Below are 21,756 nucleotides of genomic sequence, written 5' to 3' on the forward strand. Positions count from 1 at the left end.
CCAGGAGAAGGAAAACACTGAGAAGAAGGCCCCACCATGAGCATCACTCTTCTCCTGCTGAGGACAGCAGGATGCTGATGCTTCACTGTAACACATTTCTGCCCCTATGCTCCAGGAGGCAGGAAGCTGTCAGCCTGCATTGTCCAAGCTATGTTGTAAGGACAAGCACGATTACCCAATGAAAGGGATCCATATTTGTAGGCTTTTTCATGTAAGGGTATTAAAGAGGCATTTTTTTCCTTTTTTTAATCAGTTGTTATTACCGCAATTGGACTAACAATAAATGCTCGATGTATTTTCCTTAGACTTTTAAAGTATTCACTGCCCTAACAATAAATTCTTAGTTCCATATACATTTATATGCATATATTATGTCTTCCCTCTTTGGCCATAAAAAAGAATTTTTGAGTGCATCATCTGCTGCTTTTTTGCCTAGGGGAGCTTTCTGTTAGCTTTTCGGCCATAAGGGTTCTTATTTCATCTTACTGACTGTTTCTGTGAAGAATACCTTCATGAGAGTAGCAGCCTACTACAGGGACCAGAGGCAAAGAACCTGAGTCTAAATAAATTACCTGTAACTACTTGGGAAGGGTCCAAAATAAGCAGGAATTGAACTGAAATCATGTCTGTGCTCAACATAAATTCACCCTAACTGTCGGAGTAGTACTTCTCCATGGTACTTTTCATCCCTGGGGCTTCCAAGGCACTTTATCTATGAAATCTGTGTGTTAATTATTCATTAAATTCTAGTTTCATCTTCCTGATCTTTGATACATAGTAGTTATTCTACAGGACACTGCAACAGAGAACATGGGTAGAGAAGTAAACTGTTAACTATATTAAAAGTGAATCATAAGGCAGAACATACTTACACAGCTAAATGTATTTTCCAGCTTAAAAAATAGCACCTTCAGCAACATAATGCCTGTGAAATTGTCCCGTATATCAATTTGTTAATAAAAAATGTGTCCTATTGAATCACTGACACTTTCTACAGAACATTATATTTGATGGCCATAAAGCTCTTAAGGGCCATGACCTACCAATAAAACCCTTCAACGAAAATAATCTTTCCCTCAGATTAATTCATAATGAAACTTTTCTGTTTTGATATCTTGAAGTAATTTTGATACCTGGAATTGGGAACTAACTGAAACTTTCTCAGAGGCCACAAATTTCCATTCTAGAGACAAATTTTCAAGAACAGTAATGAGTTCTTGGCATTCAGTACAACAGCATTTTAGTATGATTGGACATGCTCTGGGAGAAGGAAAATATAATTTTCCCCTCCTCAGTTGGAATAAAAATGACAAAGGAGAAAGGTGCAAAAGAAGCCCACAATACCAGCTTTGTCAGAGAAAATTTACATCTCTACAGTTTTAAAGCAAAAGGCTTTCTGCATTCCTCCATTTCAGATTTTGTGTCTGAGCTGGCAATTTGCCTGAAGGACTGATCCTTTGACAGAATTATTGTCAGGGAGGTCAGCTGTAAATTTCAATCAGTCAGTGCAGGGCACAAGGAAAACATTGTCAGGAACATTTTCCTGCAGCTTGGCATCAGATACAAACATTGAATATATGGTTCTAAGCATAAATCTTCAAATCCTAATTCACCCTGGAACTGGATAATTTTTAATTCTCACTACAGTCTGCTACTTAGGTACAAAATCTCCACTAATAGAGCTACTTTTTTGTGCTATGGAGAGAACTTTGGCCAAACTTACTGGAGCCAATGAACTTCTTGGAAAAGAGAAAGCAAACATTATTTTATAACAGATATTAACACCCAGGAATTACTGCGATAATCACTTGCTAAGCACTCAATTAAGAGGAACCATGATTATAGACATAAAGATTATAATGGACATCCATATAAATTATATCTAAAATAAGACTAAATTACAACATTTTAATCCAATTTTTGGTGTTGCCAGCTCATAGATTTTAATCATGGGGCTTCATCTTAAAAACTTTAGATTTGATATTGTCTGAAGACACCAGGACATTACTACAAATTCAAATTAAGGTTAAAAAACAAAGCCAGGAAAAAAGTCAGGGAAAAACCCAAACAAACATACTTTATATTCTTAACCCTTCTGGTTACAGGGAGAAGCTTGAAAATAGGCCATTAAGGCAGAAGGGTCAAAAGGGTATTGACAGAAAGCATGTATCTGAAAGTGTTCTAACACGTCTAAACATATCATGATAAGTAACTCCTATTACCAAACTCATGTCATGATTTTCTAAGTCCTTACTCACATCTTTTAAAGATTTGAAGCAGCTGTTTGGGAATTTCAGTCCCTACAAGGCTTAGCATTATTCAGCCCTAAAATATTCTTTCAGGCCCATCCTTTCATATCAGCATCCAAATTCCAACCATAGTCAAACATATATGTAGGTAAACTAAGAGATGACAGCATTGCCTTTAAGATCCTGCCTTGTTGAAAACATTTTCCCAGAGATCCCACTTTGCTTTGGAGTTGGGGAAGCAGCTTTCAAAATGCAAAAGTGAGATAGTGGCGTGGGAAGTGTGAAATGGAAGAGTGAAGGCCATTGCAAGGGCAGGGGTAGCTGCTGCCATCTCACTGAGCAAGAGAGCCCATCCTGTTGGTGCATCCCAAGACTCATTTTGACAGCAATTCAAGACAAAGCAAGCACTGCTGAACTGATTCCAGTTTATTGATGTCTTTCTTGTACTGGGGTGCTCAAAACTGCCGACAGTATTTCAGATGTGATAAAATAAGGGCTAAATAGAGGGAGACAATCCATTGCTCTGCCTACTGGCTGTGCTTCTACTAATGCAGACCCATAATCTGTTTGCCCTCACTGCTGGCTCACGCTCAGCCCACTGCCCACCAGCACCCCCAGGGCCTTTCCCACACAGCTGCTTTCCAGTTTGGCATCCCCAGTCTGTGCACAGCAAGGACCCCTTCTCAGCACTTGGCATTTGTCCTTACTAAATTTCATTATGTCGCTATTTTCCCATTCCTCCAACTATCTACATACCTCTGGATAGCAGCAATGCCTTTGAGCATATCAACTGGTGCCACTCAAGTTTGGTGTCAACTACAAATTTTACGAGCAAGCACTCATAAGCAATCATAGATTCCTCCTCTAGGGTGATAAATAGGGTATTAAACAGGTGAGTCCCATCCTGCCTTCTGCAAGTTTTCAGACACCTTCAGTGCAAAACACTGTGTGTGCTGGCTGAGCTGGGACTTTGGTTCGCCCATATAGGTCATCTGCATGTCCCTTTGGGAAGACACAATCTAAAACAGGGGAAGTGGAATCAAGAACTCTGTGTCAAGTTGGGATAGAATTTGTAACAAAAGTTTCCATGTTGTTCTCTTACGATAGTTACATAAACTAATTAACTGAATTATAATGTTGAGTGAGGAACAAGCCCCTACTACAGGCAGCAGTATATCCCTCTGACCTCTGTAACGTGGAGGGTTCAGCCACCATCTTTTAGCTACTTATGTACATTCTCACTCAAAAACTGAAAGGGCAAGCATTTCAGGCAGAAAGATAAAGGCAGTGTACAGAAGTCCTCACAGGTTCAAACAGCCCTTCCAGTGCAAGGGAGTTCAGAATGAGATTCACACAAGGTCTGGATGTCAGTGTTTGAAAGAAGTTCTCATAGTTCTCACATGGGTTCTCATAGTACTGTACAGTTAACTTCAGTCCTGCTCTGCTGACACAAACCCAAGTCTTATGTTAGCAGGATAAGCAAACTGTTTTCACTTCTACTTACCACTTAAGACAAAAATAACTTCTGTGGTTCGTTCTGTCCTCTACAGAAACAAAAGTCTTATCTTGCTTGCTGGTTTGAGGATTCAGAAAACACAAACTTAAAGGAAAGGCTGCATTGAAATAAAAGCTTTTTTACATCCTCTACTGCTCTCTAAAAAATAATCAGCTATTACTGGATATATACAAGAGCTAGGACAAAAGCTCAAGGCCCAAGTTTCCCTACACCAACAAAGGATAGGCAGACAGGATGGACAAAAGGAGAAATGTTTTTTAAAGATCATCTTCCTCCTTCAGGGCTGGGGATACAGGGAGGACTTTGCAGTACTGGGACAGGATCTTCAACTGGCCAAAGCTTTGAAGTGAAATTTGGGCCTTTCTTCCACTGTGTGCCTGCTATAAGCAACAAAAAACCTTATTAGGATACAATAAAGGTATATAACTATTAATAGTAAAAATTCATCTAGAGAGGAAAAAAAGATTTTATTAAGACTGTTAACAAGCACATTCCCTGCTGACAACATATTTCCATGAAGAGTATAAACTGCAGGGTCCTCACATGGGTTGTCACAACATCCTGCCCTACACTCCAGCCTGTTGCGTGGGATCCCGTGGCCCAAGCTGTTCTGGAGAACGGCACAGTTATCTCTCCCCTTTTTCACCGCATTAATGTCTTTTATTGAATAACTTATTTTGTCACTTTTTTAAAAGATATATATTGCCTAGATCAACATCTTAAAAGGAGGCTACTTACAAATATGAAGAAAGGGTACATCTGCAAATATTTCTTCTCAACCGCACTGATACAGTATTTCATTTGGAATTTGTGAACATCTTATAATCAAATTGTTGTTCATATGAAAGCTTAAGAAAAGTCTTGAAACATACATTTGCTCATTAAAAGAATAAAAGGAGAAAAGAACAAAGCTATATTAAAAAATCTTATTGTCATGGTAACCAAACACAGGCTAATTTTGTAACCAAATTGTACTGGGAGGACAGAATAGATCATTATCTCTATATCACCTATTCAAAGATTAGGAAACCTCTCAATTAACGATGATTTCTCAATAAATATTGATGACCTGAATACGGGTTATACAAGTAATGAAAAGCCATAATTTCAAACATGTTTATATGATATCATCAAACACTTTCAGACAAGCATCTTTGTTTTAAACATTTCAGAGGCTATTTGCAAAGAAGAAAAAATGTGAAGTTAATGATTACATTACTTTCAAATAACGGTGTAATATCTAAAGGCTAACTACCTGTGCTAGGGAAAACATTCCCCCCAAATTGCTTATAGAGGATCAAAACTGTACACAGTGTTTTGCACTGAAAAAAAAGTAGCAGATGTGTTTGATTGGCAGAACTGTATAATGAGTTTTGAGCTGATCACCTTACCTACGCATCACCTACCAGTGCTCCAAACATATGAGAACTTACACGGGATGTGAATTTTTTAAAATGCCACAGAGTGCAAATGCCTCAGATTAGTAAAGGGGGTAAAAAGATCCATCAGACTAATTACTATCACCAGGCATGAAAGAGATGCTAGATTGATTTCTTTGTCCATTTAGGATTTGACCTTTTACCTGAAGTTACCAACAAAGGCTTCCATCTAATGGCAATTTTGGTAGCAGTGTCTGTGGCATGCTCATCCATCTATGGCCTTCTACCACTTGCATCTCCCTAGTAACTGAATACCCACTTCATTATTAGGATCTGGATTGCACTGAGCAGCACATTTTCATGAGTTACCACCTATTCAGTCCTCACAGAAAGCCCAGACTTCTCTACTTCACTATAATATATTGCCTGCTGTCCTGTACTTTATGGAGCAAAATATTAATGTAGAGTATAACAAATTCCCCCCCCCAAATAAATTAGTTAAGTGATCATCACTTCATGGCACACTGAAAATGTCACTATTTCTTTTAGAAAAGGTAACAAGGAGGTGTTATTTAATATTAAGAGTCTCTTTTTTTAGTTCTGGTACTGACCAACCTGTTCTGAATGAAAATACACATCTCTCTTTTTTTTTTTTAATAATTTTTTGTATGGTCCCATCAGGTCTAATAGAATAGAAATAAGTTATATATCTTACTTTATAACAAACATGCATTATTTCAAATTCCTGATAAAATCCCAGAAAAACTTTTCTCAGTAGCACTGCTGGCAAGTTTTCTTTCAATACTTCCTAACAACCATCTAATTATACATGATGTCAGATGTTGGACCTTTTTTTTTTGCTCAGGCTCTTTATAGGGTTGCCTTCATTTTATCTTCAGGCAAGCTAAGATGCTACTTCTTATGTGGTCAGATACCATTTCCCCTTATCAATGAATATTTCAGTATTTCATATTAAGTATTCATTGGTGCAGGAAATAAAACAACGCTGTTTTGCTTCCCTACCGGGTGCCCTAACTACTAGCCTGTACAGCCCCAGTCTGTTCTGCATTTTGTTTTTCATTTAATGAATATTTAAGTAGTGTGTACAAAGCGGATTTATTACAAGACAATAAAACTTAAGGACTGGTGGAAAAACATTGTACACCCTGATTCTTAAGTCAATGGTCTCTAAAAGAGGAAGGGGAGGGAAGATATACACTTAATCATGTTAATCATCTAAATATGTATTGGAACCTCTGTCCTCTAAAAGTAAATGTGTTTTGTCAATGATGCCAGTACTTTCATATGATAGAAACTAAGTGATCTGAAGCTACCAGAATTTAGGAAATGATGAGTAAAATTTAGTTGCAAAGTCAGCTTCAGTGACTGCAAGTCTAATGGATATTCTGTGAACATTAGCAAGAGCTAAATGCTACACTGAGGCACTTGGAGGAGCATATGAGTACATCTTCTTTTTGATGTATCCACAACAGGGTGTCCAGACTCAACAGGATTTATCTGATTGCTACAGAGACAGCAAATAGTTTTCTGTTTCTTAAAGAACCTCACTATGAAGGTCATCCTTAGGAGCTCTGTGGAATTAATTTTCCACATTTCACTCATTCTTTTATGGGTGATTTTCAACTGATGATGTAAGTGCAAGTGAATGAGGACTAAGGAAATACTCTGAAAAAGAATCTTCTCTGGTTTAATTATTTCTAATTTTGATGACAAAAATGACGTCAAATGAAGCTTGTTAAGAATTAAAAATCATTTACTGAGAATGTGCTATCATAATTCAAATCTATGCTATCCATGAAACAATGCCAGCATCATCTCACACTATAGAAGGAAGTTATTTTAGCACAGCGTTTTGGAGGCTCTATTATAATCTCCAAGAAACAGTAAACATCTTTAAACAAATTGCATGAAGATTTTGTTTTGAAAAAGTGCAAAATGAAATCAAGCTTTGAGAAGGCAGGCTCACTGAGGCATCTATAACATCAAGACAAGGATGACATGAATTTGTTCTCTCACCGTCCTCACCTCACTGAATAAGGGTAAAGCCACACAGAGTAGGAAACACTCCAACTCTCCTTAGTGCACATAGGGCTGTGAGAGAGACTGTCCAGAATCTAACCTACTCTGCATATTGTAAGGGACTGTGTGATAAGGAGACAGTGAGTTGAGTAAAGAAACTTCATTCTACAAACAAAAAAAAAAAGAGGAAACGCCTATGGATTCACCACACAAATCTACTGAAACCTAACACAGGATTGAGTAACTGATAATTATGCCAAAAGCCTACTCAGCTGCCTAACTACCATAAAGAATAACAACAATTGAGAGCTAAAACTTGATGGACAGAGGATCATGGAAAAGCCTTTACATATTTGAAACAACATATCTGTAAGAAGTCAGTCCTGCTCCGTACCAGCTTTACAGTGGGAAATATCTCTATTTATCACCAAGAGGCAGGCCTCTTAAAAAGTGGAAGACAACGAACAACTTATTCTCTACCTCTGCATAAAACCACTCACATGGGAATTGTCTACTCATTACCAGAAAATATGGCACTAGTAATAAAATGGACAAAAGACAGCCTCCAATAGAGTGCACTGAGTAAACAACTTCAATTAAAAATTGACTTTTCCTAATTGAACAACATAGAAAACAACAATATGCATTCCAAATGCAGATATTTGGCATTTAATGTCATTGGTTTTTAAGAGGAAAAGGAAGAAAAGACAACCACATTTTCTCCCCAGGCATCAAAAAGAACTGGGTCTGTAAAGGAAGTTGCAGGCCTAAGCAAGTGTCACAGAAGTAAAAAAAAGATGGCCATCGGGCAGGTTCAGTTCTCAGCTGCTGTGAAGTGGCTTAAATGGTGTCTCATAAACTCAGAGTAGCCATGCCTGGAATGCCTGATTCATCATCATCATGGCTAGGTTTCATGAACGAAGACTTGGGAAAGGCACTACGCACGTTTGTTGCAAGCGCATTGGTGGCTAAAAAGGCCAATATGAGATAGACACGTCCATTTGCAAAAGGCACAGCAGAAAGGCTCCTTAGGAGGTACATTCTGCAAAGCACGATTCTTTCTGCATTGTCTTTTCTCCTCAAGAGTGACCCTGCGTGCTTTCTCAAAGGCATCAGCAGTGTTATAGATGATGTGTCTCCAGACCTCCTGATTGGAGGCCAGAGTAGACCAGTTATGGTGATCAATATGGCCAAGGCTGAGATGTTGTTTCAGGGAGTCCTTGTATCTTCTCTTTGGGGCTCCTTTCTTGCGGCAGCTGGTGGTAAGTTCACCATAAAGCAAGATCTTAGGGAGGTGGTGGTCCTTTGTCTTTGAGATGTGCCCTGCCCATCGCAGCTGTGTTCTCAGCAACATGGCCTCAATACTTGTGACTGCTGCTTGTTCTAGAACAGATGTATTGGTCACATAATCTGACCAGTGGATGTTTAGGATTGTGCGGAGACAGCGTTGATGGAAGCGTTCCAGTAGACGCAGGTGGTGGCAGCAGATGACCCATGATTCAGATCCGTACAAGAGAGTAGACAGCACAATGGCTCTGTAAACACTGATCTTTGTACTTTTTTTTCAGGTGTTTATTTCGCCAAACTCTTTTATGAAGCTTTCCAAAAGCACTATATGCCTTTGCTAACCTGTTGTCTATCTCTCTGTCAATCTTACCATCCGAGGAGATGAGGCTACCTAGGTAATTAAACTGCTGGACTGATTTGAGCTCTGATTGGCCAATGGTGATATGGGGATGATGGAAGACTTCCTGAGGAACCGGTTGATAGAGAACTTCTGTCTTCTTTAAGCTGACTTCCAGCCCAAAGAGCTCAGCAGTGTCTGCAAAGCAGGATGTTAAACGCTGCAGAGCTGCTTCTGTGTGGGCGACAAGGGTGGCGTCATCAGCATAAAGCAGCTCCCGGACAAGATGGTTTAAGGTCTTAGTGTGGGCCTTCAGTCGCCTTAGGTTGAAAAGTACCATCAGTACGGTATTGAATGTAGATACCGTCCTGATCATCCAGGTCTGCAGTGGCCCTTTGGAGCATCATGATGAAAAAGACTGTGAATAGGGTTGGAGCGAGAACACAGTCTTGTTTCACGCCATTCTTTATTAGAAAGGGCTCAGAAAGTGCATTGCCATATCTGACTTGGCCGTGCTGATCCTCGTGGAGCGAGATGACCATTTTAAGGAACTTGGGGGACAGCCTAAACGTTCCAAGATCTGCCATAGACCTTTTCTGCTCAAAGTATCGAAAGCCTTGGTGAGGTCAACAAAGGTTACATAGAGACCTTTGTTCTGTTCCCTACACTTCTCTTTGTCTGAGAACAAACACCATGTCTGTGGTACTCCTGTTGGCTCTGAAACCACATTCAGGTAGAATTCCTTCTGCTATAGCGGGTCTTAGTCTGTTCAAGAGTATTCTTGCCAGGATTTTTCCAGCAATGGAGAGCAGAGTAATACCACGGTAATTTGAGCAATCAGATTTAATTCCTTTCTTCTTATACAAAGTGATGATGACTGCATCTCGAAGGTCTGATGGTAGTTCACTGAGTTCCCAACAGAGCACCACAAACTCGTGAAATTTAGCATGGAGTGCAAGGCCCCCATGTTTCCAGACTTCGGGTGGAATTCCATCAACCCCAGCTGCCTTGCCAATTTTCACCTGCTGAATGGCCTTGAGGGTTTCTCCTAAAGTGGGGGCAATATCCAATTCGTACTTCACTGGTTGTTGTGTGATGGACTGAATTACTGAGTCTTGGACTACACAGTTGGTACTGAAAAGAGTCTGAAAGTGTTCAGACCATCGATTCAGAATGGAGGTTTTATCTGTTAGAAGTGTTTGACCATCAGCACTGAGTAGGGGGCTTTGGACTTGGTATGTAGGCCTGTGTGCTGTTTTCAGGGCCTCATAGAACCCTCTGTGATCACCCGTATCTGCGCATAACTTAGTTTTTTCAGCTATATCAATCCACCACTTGTTCTGGATGTCACGGAGTTTCTGTTGGAGCTTGCTGCATGCAAGACGAAAGGTTGTTTTCCTTGCGCAACAGGAGGCAGTGCAAGGTGTGCTTGGTGGGCGGTTCTCTTCTTCCTCAACAATTCCTGGATCTCTTGATTGTTTTCATCAAACCAGTCCTTGATCTTCTTGAAGGAGAACCCTAAGGATTCTTCAGAGGATTGCAGGATGCTGTTCTTAATATGGTGTCAAATTGTTTCAGGAGAGGAATCTGTAGAATCTATGGAATGGTTTTCGAGCCTAGTTTGAAGGTTTGCCTGGAATCTGTCTCTCACTGTGGCTGATTGGAGACTGTTAACTTGGAGTCTTCTCCTTGGGATACTGCCCCTTTTAGGTTTGGATTTAAGATTGAAGTTGAGTTTACAGCGCACAAGCCAATGGTCTGTTTGGCATTCTGCGCTGGGTATCACGCGGGTATGGTGGACATCGCAGGCATCTCTCCATTGCACCAAGACATAATCAATGAGGTGCCAATGCTTAGATCTGGGGTGCATCCAGGTTGTCTTCAGACTATTTTTCTGCTGAAAGATAGTGTTAGTGACGGTGAGCTGTTGCTCCGCACAGAATTCTATCAGAAGTCGACCATTATCGTTGCAGTTTCAAACACCATGCTTGCCTAATATACCTTTCCATGCTTCAAAATTCTTACCTACTCTGGTCTTGAAATCACCAAGGATAATGATCTTATCATCTGCAGGCACCTTTTGGGTAAGGCGGTGCAGGTCAGTGTAAAATTTATCTTTTTCAGCAGGGTCAGCTTGGAGAGTTGGGGCATATATACTAAAGAGGACAACATGTTGCTTGTTGTGTAGTGGGAGGCGTAGGGAGATAATTCGGTCAGAGTGACCGGTCAACAGATTTTCGAGTTCAGGAACAATAGAATTTTTGATCATGAAGCCAACTCCTGAGAGATGCTTTTCGGTTCTGGGCTTACCTGACCAAAAGAGTGTGTAACTGGCACCATGTTCTCTGAGGCTGCCTTCCTCGTGAAGGCAAACTTTGCTGAGAGCAGCAATGTCGATGTTGAGACGAGCCAGTTCATGGGCAATTAGGGCAGAACGGCGCTCAGGACATCTGCTATTCACAGAATCGAGCATGGTTCTGATGTTCCAGCATGCTAGAGTTAATTTAGGTACACCTTTGGAGGCAGGTGTATATGCCTTTGTCTTTTGATCTTTGTGTGACCGCATTGGAAGAAGATGCCCGTTGGCCTGCGGTTAACCAACCAGGTGAAGGTGGAGATGAGCTTTGTTTAGGCCACCTTTTCTAGGCCCCTCTCCGAGTGGAGCAAGCAGTGCTGTCCTTGGAAAGGCTGCTTGGTCGTTCAGGGTGCTGCCCCAAGAGACTGTCATCTCTGGTCAGTCTCAAATGACCAATATCCTGAACCGCCTGCATGCAGGGTTGGGTCTGAGGCTTCCAGTGCACCTTTCACCTGCCATTTCAACCCTCACTCGTCGCTACAGTGTTTTGTGAATGTGGGTAAAGTTTTCAAGCCTGCGCAGTGGATTTTTTAGCTGAGATGCAGTATGTAAGGAACTGAACCCACCCTTTAATCCTAAGGTTCATCTGCCAGGGCCGAGTGAGCTTGGACGGTGGCAGTGAGGTCCTCAGGACATATGTTTAATTAGAATGACCTTCTCTGAGATGGATGGCCTTACAGGGCTAAGCGAGCTCCATCTGCCCCGATTTGGGATTAGAGTTGTCCTTCTCCTAGGATGACTGCCAGAAGGCTAACGAGCTCATCCTGCCCAAGAATGTAGTGTATCTGACCCTACGGATTTGACCTGTCTGGCATGGGTGACCCTACCGAAGGCATGTACCATCACCAGCATAGCTCGCAACCACATAGGGGTACACAGGCTTCATTCCCATTAGAACGATTCAGGCTTTCATTTCCTACTTTACTAACACCTATCTATATACAATTACAAGGAAATACCCAGGAACAACCCTTTGTCCTGACCACCCTTTCAGGATGTAACAAAGCAAAGTAAATATATCTAGAACATGCTGAACCTGGGCAGTAGCCGCAGATGAGCCAAAAACAAACAAACAAACAAACAAACAGTTCTAGCCCCCATACCCATCTAAGGCTGAGGTGCCTTTCAAGGTCCCAGCCCGGCCAGGACCCCCATCACTCTAAAAGAACTCACTATCCACCCTGACCTTATCCGTCCTCCACTGCGTTACCACATATCTTCAGGTGCACTGTTCACCTGCAACATTTCACACAGGATTGCCCCGCTCGCCTTCCTGTGAGTCCAAGGTCCCCCATGGCCCGCTCGACACCCTCCCCCTCCCCCAAACCTGGAACGGCAAACCTCTGTGTGTTCTGAAGCTCTCCTCTACTCTTCCACGGGGGTGCAGTACCCGCTGGTGAGGCTCCCCCTCTCTCTCCTTTCTCCCATCGGGGCCAGGGCGGGGGCCACCCATGGCCGCACCCGGGGGCCGGGCTCCCCGGAGCTCCACGGCCGTGGCGCAGGGGTTTCTGGGGTCCCCAGAGCTCCACAGCACATGGGCTTCCGGGGTCCCTCCGTGGCACACGGCATGGGGGCTTCCAGGGTCCCCGGAGCTCCACAGCACATGGTCAATGTCTGATTAACCTGGCTGGAACAAACAGCATCCAGAAAGAAAAGTGATGAAGAAGAAGTTTTGCAGAAAAGAACTGGACACTGTATGCTCTGTTCTTTTTTTTCTTGGACACAGAGGTGAATTTTCCCTGTGAGAAACTAGTCGAAATATAAAGGGCAGTGTCTCAGTTTGAAGAGATTGGAATGTTTGCTAAAGAGAATGAGTTATGAGACAAACCAAAGTCCTCTCTCTCAGTAATTGTAAATTCAAAATTAAGGGGCTTTAATGGAGGAAGTGTGGAAAAAACAGAAGAAATAACAACCCTTTATTAAAAGATATATGTATGTTGGCAAGAACAGTAACAGAACACACAAAAAACTAGACAATAGTCCTGTACCTAAAAGTCCCCTTCAAACAAAACAAAAGGTCTGAATACTTCTCTGGATCGCTGGAGGTGCAGAGCCTGCACCTCTCTGTTGACCTGCAGGGGGCGTTGTCGGGCTCTGGCGGTCACCGCGCGGGAAGGGGGTCTGGGGAGTGGTCTCGGGTCACAGGAGAAGCTGAAAAAAAAATGGGGACCCTTCCCCCAATGGAAGAAGGGGGAAAGGAAAGCAGTCCGCCCTCACAGAACTCACTGTTGTCCTCAGATGACGGTGTCTCGCACAAAAACTCTCCGATGAAAACGCAGCAGGTCCGAGCTGGAGACAAAGACAGCTACCCCGTCTCTGTCCCAGAGAGAGAACCCAGCAAACTGACTTCTCCTTTCTGAGGAGAGCCAGCAACCCTCCCTAAAAACTCCTCCCCTCTCCCTCCAGCCTCTGATGGTCCATCAGTTAGGAATGCAGCTCAGCTGGCTAGACCTTTTGTAAAGCTAATCGCCCCCTTTTCCATTTGGACTCTGTCTTTCTTATAGTAAGAGGCAAGGGAAGGAAAATTTCCCTCCTGGGATTTATAGCCTATAACAGGCAGTCTCTCCATGCTCAGGTAAAAGAAGAAAAAGGTTTAGTGTGACATCGGTTCCTCTACTTCTGGCAGTCAAGATCTATACCAGGCTTCTATTGCCCATTTTGACTAGCTGTAAGAATATGGCCATTCTTTCAGAACACTATACATTTTCATTTTAAAACCTCCACTTATGGATTATTCCTGCTGTATTAGACTGAAGACATTAGTTGAATCATAAAATTTAACACCGCAGTTAATCTATTCCTACAAGTTATTTAAAAAAAGGTGTAGTCATCTTCTAAAATGTTCATCCAAGTAGGGTCCACTACTTACTGCTGTTGGTTTAATTCTACAGTTGGCATTCATAATTAAATTATTCCTTTGTCTAATTTACAGCCTAAAAGCCACTTTAAGTCACATAAAACCTGAAACCTAGGTAAGAATATTAAAAACCTTTCTTATTCCCTTTGCCATTCAGGTATATGCTCTAATTGAGCATTCAAAATGTAATCAAACAACTCTCACAGAAAAAAGTATATAACACAGCTTTCCTTAGATTTCTGTACAGATAGGAAAAACTTATATTTTACTTTTCAAGAATATACTTAATTGAAAGGAACTTTCTTTCTGCTACCTTCCTTATCTGAATTATCCAAGTATTCCCAAAAGTGTTGTGCTGGTTTAAAGGTGAACCAGCAGGAGAAATGAACCCAACTCAAAAGAGACCACAAGTCAGAGTTACAATTTAATAAAAAACAATACAATAATACAGTTATATGGACAAGTAATTGGTTTTAACCAATTAAAAATTTTAACCACAAAACCCAGACATATAACCCAGCACCCTGGGCCATGAACAGAATGGTGTTCATGTTTGTTGGCCCCCGTGCTGACCCCCACATGGTCCCCCTGAGTCCAAAGTAAAAGGGGGGGGAAAACCTGTTGGTGAGAGTGCTGGTCGCAGTCTGGTTGAGAGTGGTGGTTGCAGTCCAGTCAAGGTTCTGGTCCTCCTCTGGATCCAATGAATGGTACCAGAAGTCCCAAAACCTCGAGAGTATACACCCTCAGGTTCAGGCAGGAATGCCCAGTACCTCCCCCAGAGTGAGGAGTTCCACAATGGGTGATTGTGAGTTGTAGGTCTGAGGACAGGAGCATCCTCCTATCTCACAGGCCTCTTAACACTCAGCTTATAGCCTGCGGGGCCAGGTGTGCTCTGGGCAGCAGTTGCAAATGGTCTGTTGTTAACAGTTTCTGGGAAATGTGCATGTAGAATGCACAGTTTGGGTTACACCCACACAGTAATGAACTCGTCCCAGCTGTTCTAACTAGGACAAGTATACACACATAAAGACAAGCAAAGAATTTTTTCTTTTGTATGTCAGTAAATGAAACAGAAGACAGAAAAGGGAGATGAAGGAAGACTTACGATGTTGGATAACAGGATGTGCGAACTCTTCAGATCTTTCTGGTTTTGTACTTGTGAATAGAAATGATTCCTACAAGTGTTGCAGTTAATGCAAGACTTTGTGTAGATGAGATTGGGGGGCAAAGAGAAAACATTTGAAGGTTGATAGAGCTTATAGTGGTGGCAGTACCTATCTCCCTCAGGATAGCTTGGGTTGTGTGCCAGGGTTTGAATCTTCCCTTTAATTACTTACTGACCCAGTGAACAAAACACATTGGTCACACATCCAAGTCTCACACGCTGTGATTTACTCTGCTTTGCAGCACTAAGCTGGGCCATTAGACAAATCATCCATAGCACTTTCTAAGACCATGACTCAGTGAAGTTGGATTACTGCCAATTCAGAAAAGTCCTGCTAAAACTAGCTGTTAAAAGTTATTCAGTGGAGCTTCTGAATTTCTAAAATTATCAGGACCACAATTTAAAGGTTCCACATCATTTACAATGGCCTCTGGTATCTTTTTTGAAAGCAACAAAAAAAAATCTCACTTTTTAAGTAACTGATTGCAAAAACACTTATAAGAAATGTTGGCTACATATAAGGTATCTCCCTTTTCATGGACCCTTGTCAGAGACCAGATTTGTATCTTACTGGGTAGTTTGATTGACAGGTCGAATAAACCATGTTGTCTACAACTTCCTCAAGAGGGGAAGAGGAGGGGCAGACACTGATCTCATCTCTGTGGTGAGGAGTGACATGACTTGAGGGAACAGCATGAAGCTGTGTCAGGGGAGGTTTAGGTTGGATATTAGGAAAAGATTTTTCACCCAGAAGGTGGTTCGGCACCAGAACTGGCTCCCCAGGGAAGCAGTCAAGCACCAATCCTGTCAGAGTTCAAGAACTCTTTGGACAACGCTCTCAGGCTGATGGTGTGATTCTCAGGGTTGTCCTGTGCAGGGTCAGGAGTTGGATTTTGATGATCCTTGTGGGTCACTTCCAACTCAGGATATTCTATGATTCTATGATTCATGACCAAAGGTAGCATTTTTACTTGCAAACAAGACCATCTTCAACTCTGGACATTAAGACCAGCCAAAAAATCATAGTTTAGCTCTTTGGAGATGTTACCTTAAAATTTCTTTATATTTTATTTATTTTAATGAGTTTAACTTTTTGTATGTACCCAAATTACAAATCTGATTTCTCAAAGAATATCTTATTGTTCCCACAGGAGCTGGAGGAGCTGATTGGTTTTGCGTACAAATATATGATAGGGATCCCTCACTGTCAGCCAGTCAATTTAAAAATAATCAATCATCAGAAAATGGTAAAATAAAGATACTGAACTGTACTAATGTGTGTCTTAGATGCCACCATGACCCTTTCAGCTGTGACCTCATGCACTGTTAAGATGAACTTTCTAGGTTGTGTTAACCTCATGTATAGGTGGGGTGAGTACACACAGTAGTTGCATTCAGGACACACAAGACTTGCAAAAACTGGTACCTTTAAACAAAACAGAGATTTCTCCAGTATTAAAAATACAAAGAAGATATATATTGTAGAAGAGAATATTACAGAGATTCTTCTTCAGAAAAAATATTTTCCTCAGGGCTCCTAAAAAAAGTGTTACTCAGATTATATTTTGAGAAGGGAACCAAAATGGAAGACTTCTTTTTTTTTTTTTTCTGAATAAGTAAACACTTCACCCTACACATTAAACAATAACTTTTAACGTCAAATCTAAGCCAGACAACTGAGTATCAAATAGAGTTAACAAGCATCTTGTGTCCAGAATTGGAACAGATGAACATTAAGCAATTGTCTTTCAAAATTCATAGCTAATTAAATATACAATTTCCAAGTGCAAAAATAGCCAAGTAACTGCTAGAATTGTGAAGAAAAAACATAAACATATTTTCCTGTTTAATCTTCACTTTTTTTGGCCTGTTTCATTGCTATTGGAGCAGGGAAGGAGACATGCCTACATAAACTAGTAAGGTTATAACAGGAAATCTTGGTTCATTTAATGTGGTTTGATCCTTGCAAGTGCTCAAATAGTCTTTTGAAAAGAAAACTGAATCATTTATTGTATACGTATCACTTTTTTCAATTAAAAAAAACCCAAATCCAGAACTCCTGAAGTCTCAAGTGGTATTCACTAAAAAGAAGGATTAATTCCCCAAAGCCAGTACTGTTCTTAACATTCAGAAGTTCTGGTGCAATAATGGAGATATGAAATATGGTTGAAAGCACAAATAGACAAACCTGTGATAGAAAAGCAATTTATTGTTTTTGGTTTTTTGTATAAGTGATGGTTTAGACTGAAACTACACTCTCAATAGAAAAGGAAGTGCTGGGGAGAATTCTTAAATCAGTATTCAGGTAGAGTTTCTCAGCATGACAATAGTCCTCTTACACATGGCTTCTAAGGAGCTGCTACAAATAGATTTTTGCAAAGTACCACATTTTCATATCACTTCTGCTGGAGACCTTAAAAACCCACCTGTATCATTAATACCTTAATCTAAAGCCTATAATAATCCATAACAATGAAAGATGTGAACAAGGTAGGAAAAAAACCATTTAAATAACAAGGATGTCATTTACTCAGTAGTGAGCAAATATATGTGGGCTTCCGCTTAATTTATACTTAAAAAGAGAAGTCCCTGCACTGTGGGACTCAGCAATATAGGAGCAGAAGCCATTTGTCTGTGCTATAGGAATCTGGAGAGATGTAGATCATGATTGGATTTCATTATTGCTGACATTTCAAAAAGCCATTAAAGGAGTGCACTCTCATTCCCAGCACTTACAGTCAACCATCAAGTAAATCTAGTTATAGGTAGAGATGAGGACAGGAAGGCTGTACAGGCATTTAGGCCAACATGTAAGCATTTATAATGGCTAACATATACAGGAATATATATATATATAAATGTATATACAGGCACACACAAGCATAAAGGCACTTGTCATGAGCACTTGACAGCTAGTCATGGGTTCCTCACATATTTCACCAAGGTCACTAAGGAAAGATTGACATTGAGCATGAAGATATTAGCACCGAAGGAGACCATTTATCTCAAGTAGAGGATAAAACATGAGACTGAACAGATGATGAATCAAGTCCAAAGTGAGAACTGACAGAGAATGCGAGAAGACAAAAGGAGTTTTCAAGAGCCAGTGGGACATGTTAAAAAAAAAAAATAGTAACTTTCAGTTTGTACCCATTGCTTTTGGTCTTGTGACTGGGTACTACTGAAAAGAGCCTGGTTCTGTCCTCTTTGCACCCTCTGTTCAGGTATTCCTATACATTGATGTATCCTCCTGAGCCCTCTCTTCTCAATCCTTTCTCACATGAAAGTTGTCTCAGTCCCTTACTCATGTTTGTCGCCCTTCAACCATGTGGGCATTTCAAACATTAGTGTTTGCTTCTAAATTTTCCTGTACTCTTTTGGAAATACTGGGATGTTTTTCTCTCTCCTTTTGAAGACTGAAGCTTTTTGGCCAGTGAAATTGCTATGTTATTTTCCAGTTAGAAGATCAAGGAAAATTATCTTCAATTATAGACATTCTGATCACTTCTTGCTTTGTGATATACAACATCCCTTCTCAAACTGATTTGAAATTGACTACAGAATACAATTATTCCACAGTCTTCTTACTTCAGTGCCTTGTCCAAAACCCAGTGTATACATATGAGGTCAAGTACACTTGATTTCCAAATCCTGTGAGGAGGTGCTGAGGTTTACTTTTGCATCTAAAAACTAGAGCAGAAACAGTTGATGGGAGTTGCATTTAACTTGCAGTAGATTCCTGCATGAGATCTGTGTAGAATAATGCTGCATGACATTTTAAGATCACTGTGAATCTTAGAATCAGAGCCGAGCCTTCAGAAAAAAAACTGATGCTCAGGAGACATAAAAACCAGGCTTATTCTCTCTTTCCATGTGAAAATTTTCTATTGTCATTACACTTTTTAAGAAAAATGAAGCTGGTCTGTTGTCCTTACCCTTCAGATAATATTTTCTGGAATCAAAACATTATCTTGTTTTCTCTTTCAATAAAATGGGATTCCAAGAAGAAATGAAAGGGGTTTAGAATTATAGTCTTCTGCTTTTCATTAATTCCTACAGTAACAGGAACTGAGCACAGTTGACAGTTTTTCAGTATAATGAAAAATCAGTTTGCTCTCTTCACTTAAAAGAGCAAAAATTTTAGCTGTAACACCCATTCAAACAAAGCAAACTAATACTAGCCTTCAGACTAAGTCTTCATAGAGCAATAAGGAAAATGTAATGAGAATGTTATTAGTCATCCTGCACAAATACTTTAAAAGGCTCAAGGAACAGAACTTATAAAGAAAGAGCTGTGTATATGGCATGGCTTTGAAATGAACATTTGGATCTTAATTTGCAGTGGTGAAGTTCCATACAAATAGAAGAAAGTATGTCAACTACTGTTTTTTATCCCTTCTCACTTCAGCAACTCAGAATATACAGTTAAATTGCTCTGAGGCATCCAGCAGCACATGAGACATGGGAATGGCCAGGCTGCCATGGCAAAACAGGCTGTATTTAATTTCTGCATTGTTGGTCCTGATCCTTCAGTAAATGATACTCTGAAATTATTGTGCTGGCAGCTGCAACAAAAGGATGTGGCCACTCATCTGTTTCTTCACAAACTAGTAAAATCCTTAATGGTGCCATCCAGAGATTTAAGTTATTGTATTCAAGCATTCCAGCACCAAGTACAAGGTGTGGATTTACACTGCCTTGAATTACATACTTTAGATCCTTGCAAAGTCAATAGGGATAGTAACTTAAGAACGGAACACACAGCTGCCTGCTTTCCCATTAGGATCAAAACAGGCATCCATAAGAAGTGCCAAACTCAGTCATATACAACGTATCATTTTTTCCTGAAAACTTAGGGTGCCCATGGGAAACAGTTTGAGAACCTGACACACTTTAAGACACATAAAAAGATTTTAGCCATAACAACCTAAGGCAAAAGAGAAAGTATTTGTGTCAGCATCAGAAGGCAATAAATTAATTCAGGCAGGATACAGAGGACAAGGTGTCAGTATTTGCCTCAGACTGAGGGTTTTTCCCACTTTCTCAGCAGTTCTCCAAGCACAGTACAACTGCATATCTGTGGAAGGCTGAAAGGACAAGAATTTTTTGTCCATCCTTTTGACAGGAAGACACCATGCAGCAAAATGTTACATACAGAAAGCTAAAAAAAAACAGCTAAAGGGTTCTTGTAAGCCTATGGATACATGGAGCCTGATCCCAGAGAGGTTCTGAACAGGTCAAACACAAACTGTTTCACCCTGCGGGTGAAAAGGCCAAGGGATGCTTTAATACCAGCACAAGTTTTATCACACAGTCATTGCACAGTATGTTCTATTGGCAGCCAGGTCAATATGCTTGCACCAACACCAGCCCCTTTAGGTCCTCCATGTGTATCAGACCCCTCAGAAATTAACAACTCATTTTTACCATCAACTGCAAAGATAAATGATGCAAATAAATTACTTTTCCAATTTGGATCTGAAGTACATGATCATTTGGATTTGTAACTAAAAGAGCATTGATTGCACCCCAGTATGTTTGCTATGCTCTGCTACACTTGCACAGCACCAAGGCTATCTCTGCTTCTCATGCTGCTCCTCGGCGAGAGGCTGTAGGTGGGCAGAAATTTGGAGGGGACAGACAGGACAGCTGACTCCAACTGAGCAAAGCGATATCCCATACCATATGACAGTAATGAAAGAGGAGGAGGCAGGACACTCCCAATTATGGCTTTTGTCTTCCCAAATAATGGTTACACATGATGAAGCTCTGCTGACCAGGAAGCAGCTGAACATCTGCCTACTGATAGGAACTAATAAATAAATTCATTATTTTGCTTTGGTGCACAGATATTTTTCACTTATTAAACTATCTTTATCTCAAGCCACAGTTTTCCTGGCTTTGCTTTTCTGATTCTCTCTCCCATCCTGCTACAGAGGGCTGAGGGAAGAAAGTGGGCAACTGGCTGGATGCTGATGCTGGCCATGGTTGGCCCACTGCAGCTAGGCTGGTAAGACAGATATTTACCGCAAGGGGCCACGGACACTACTGAAAGAGGCAATAACTATTTATTCTAATACAGTAGAATAACTTCTACTCAGGTAGCAGAGGCTGAAACTCTGGCTAAGAATGCCACCAGTCCAAAAGACAGAACACAGAAGTGGGATATCTGAGGACAAGGCTATGGTTAAAGTAAAACCAAAGGGAAAGCCAAATCCAAATCTTCCAGGCAAGGACTTCACCTACAGTCATACCCAATCCACATCCCCCTGCATCACTTTCTCTAATTACTATTACTCATGTCTAAACAGAAGATGAGGTTATAACAACACTCCATTTATGCTGTAAACCAACCAAATACCATAGAGGTACATTGGACTGGCATTGTATCCAAGCCAATAAAAATAAGGGACATGAAGGGAAGGGAAGGAAAAGAAAAATCAAAAACCCATGCCCTTCATCATGATGGGGACTTCATCATGAAGGGACCACTTTAGAGCACCAAATCAGGAAGATGACACAAGTGTGGGTAATTTGGGTTTTTTTAGGACCTATCGAAAAATTCTGAAG

The sequence above is a fragment of the Manacus candei genome, unplaced genomic scaffold (assembly GCF_025592945.1).
Source record: "Manacus candei isolate 608988 ecotype Guabito, Panama unplaced genomic scaffold, ASM2559294v1 h1tg000011l, whole genome shotgun sequence".
Taxonomy (NCBI): Eukaryota; Metazoa; Chordata; class Aves; order Passeriformes; family Pipridae; genus Manacus; species Manacus candei.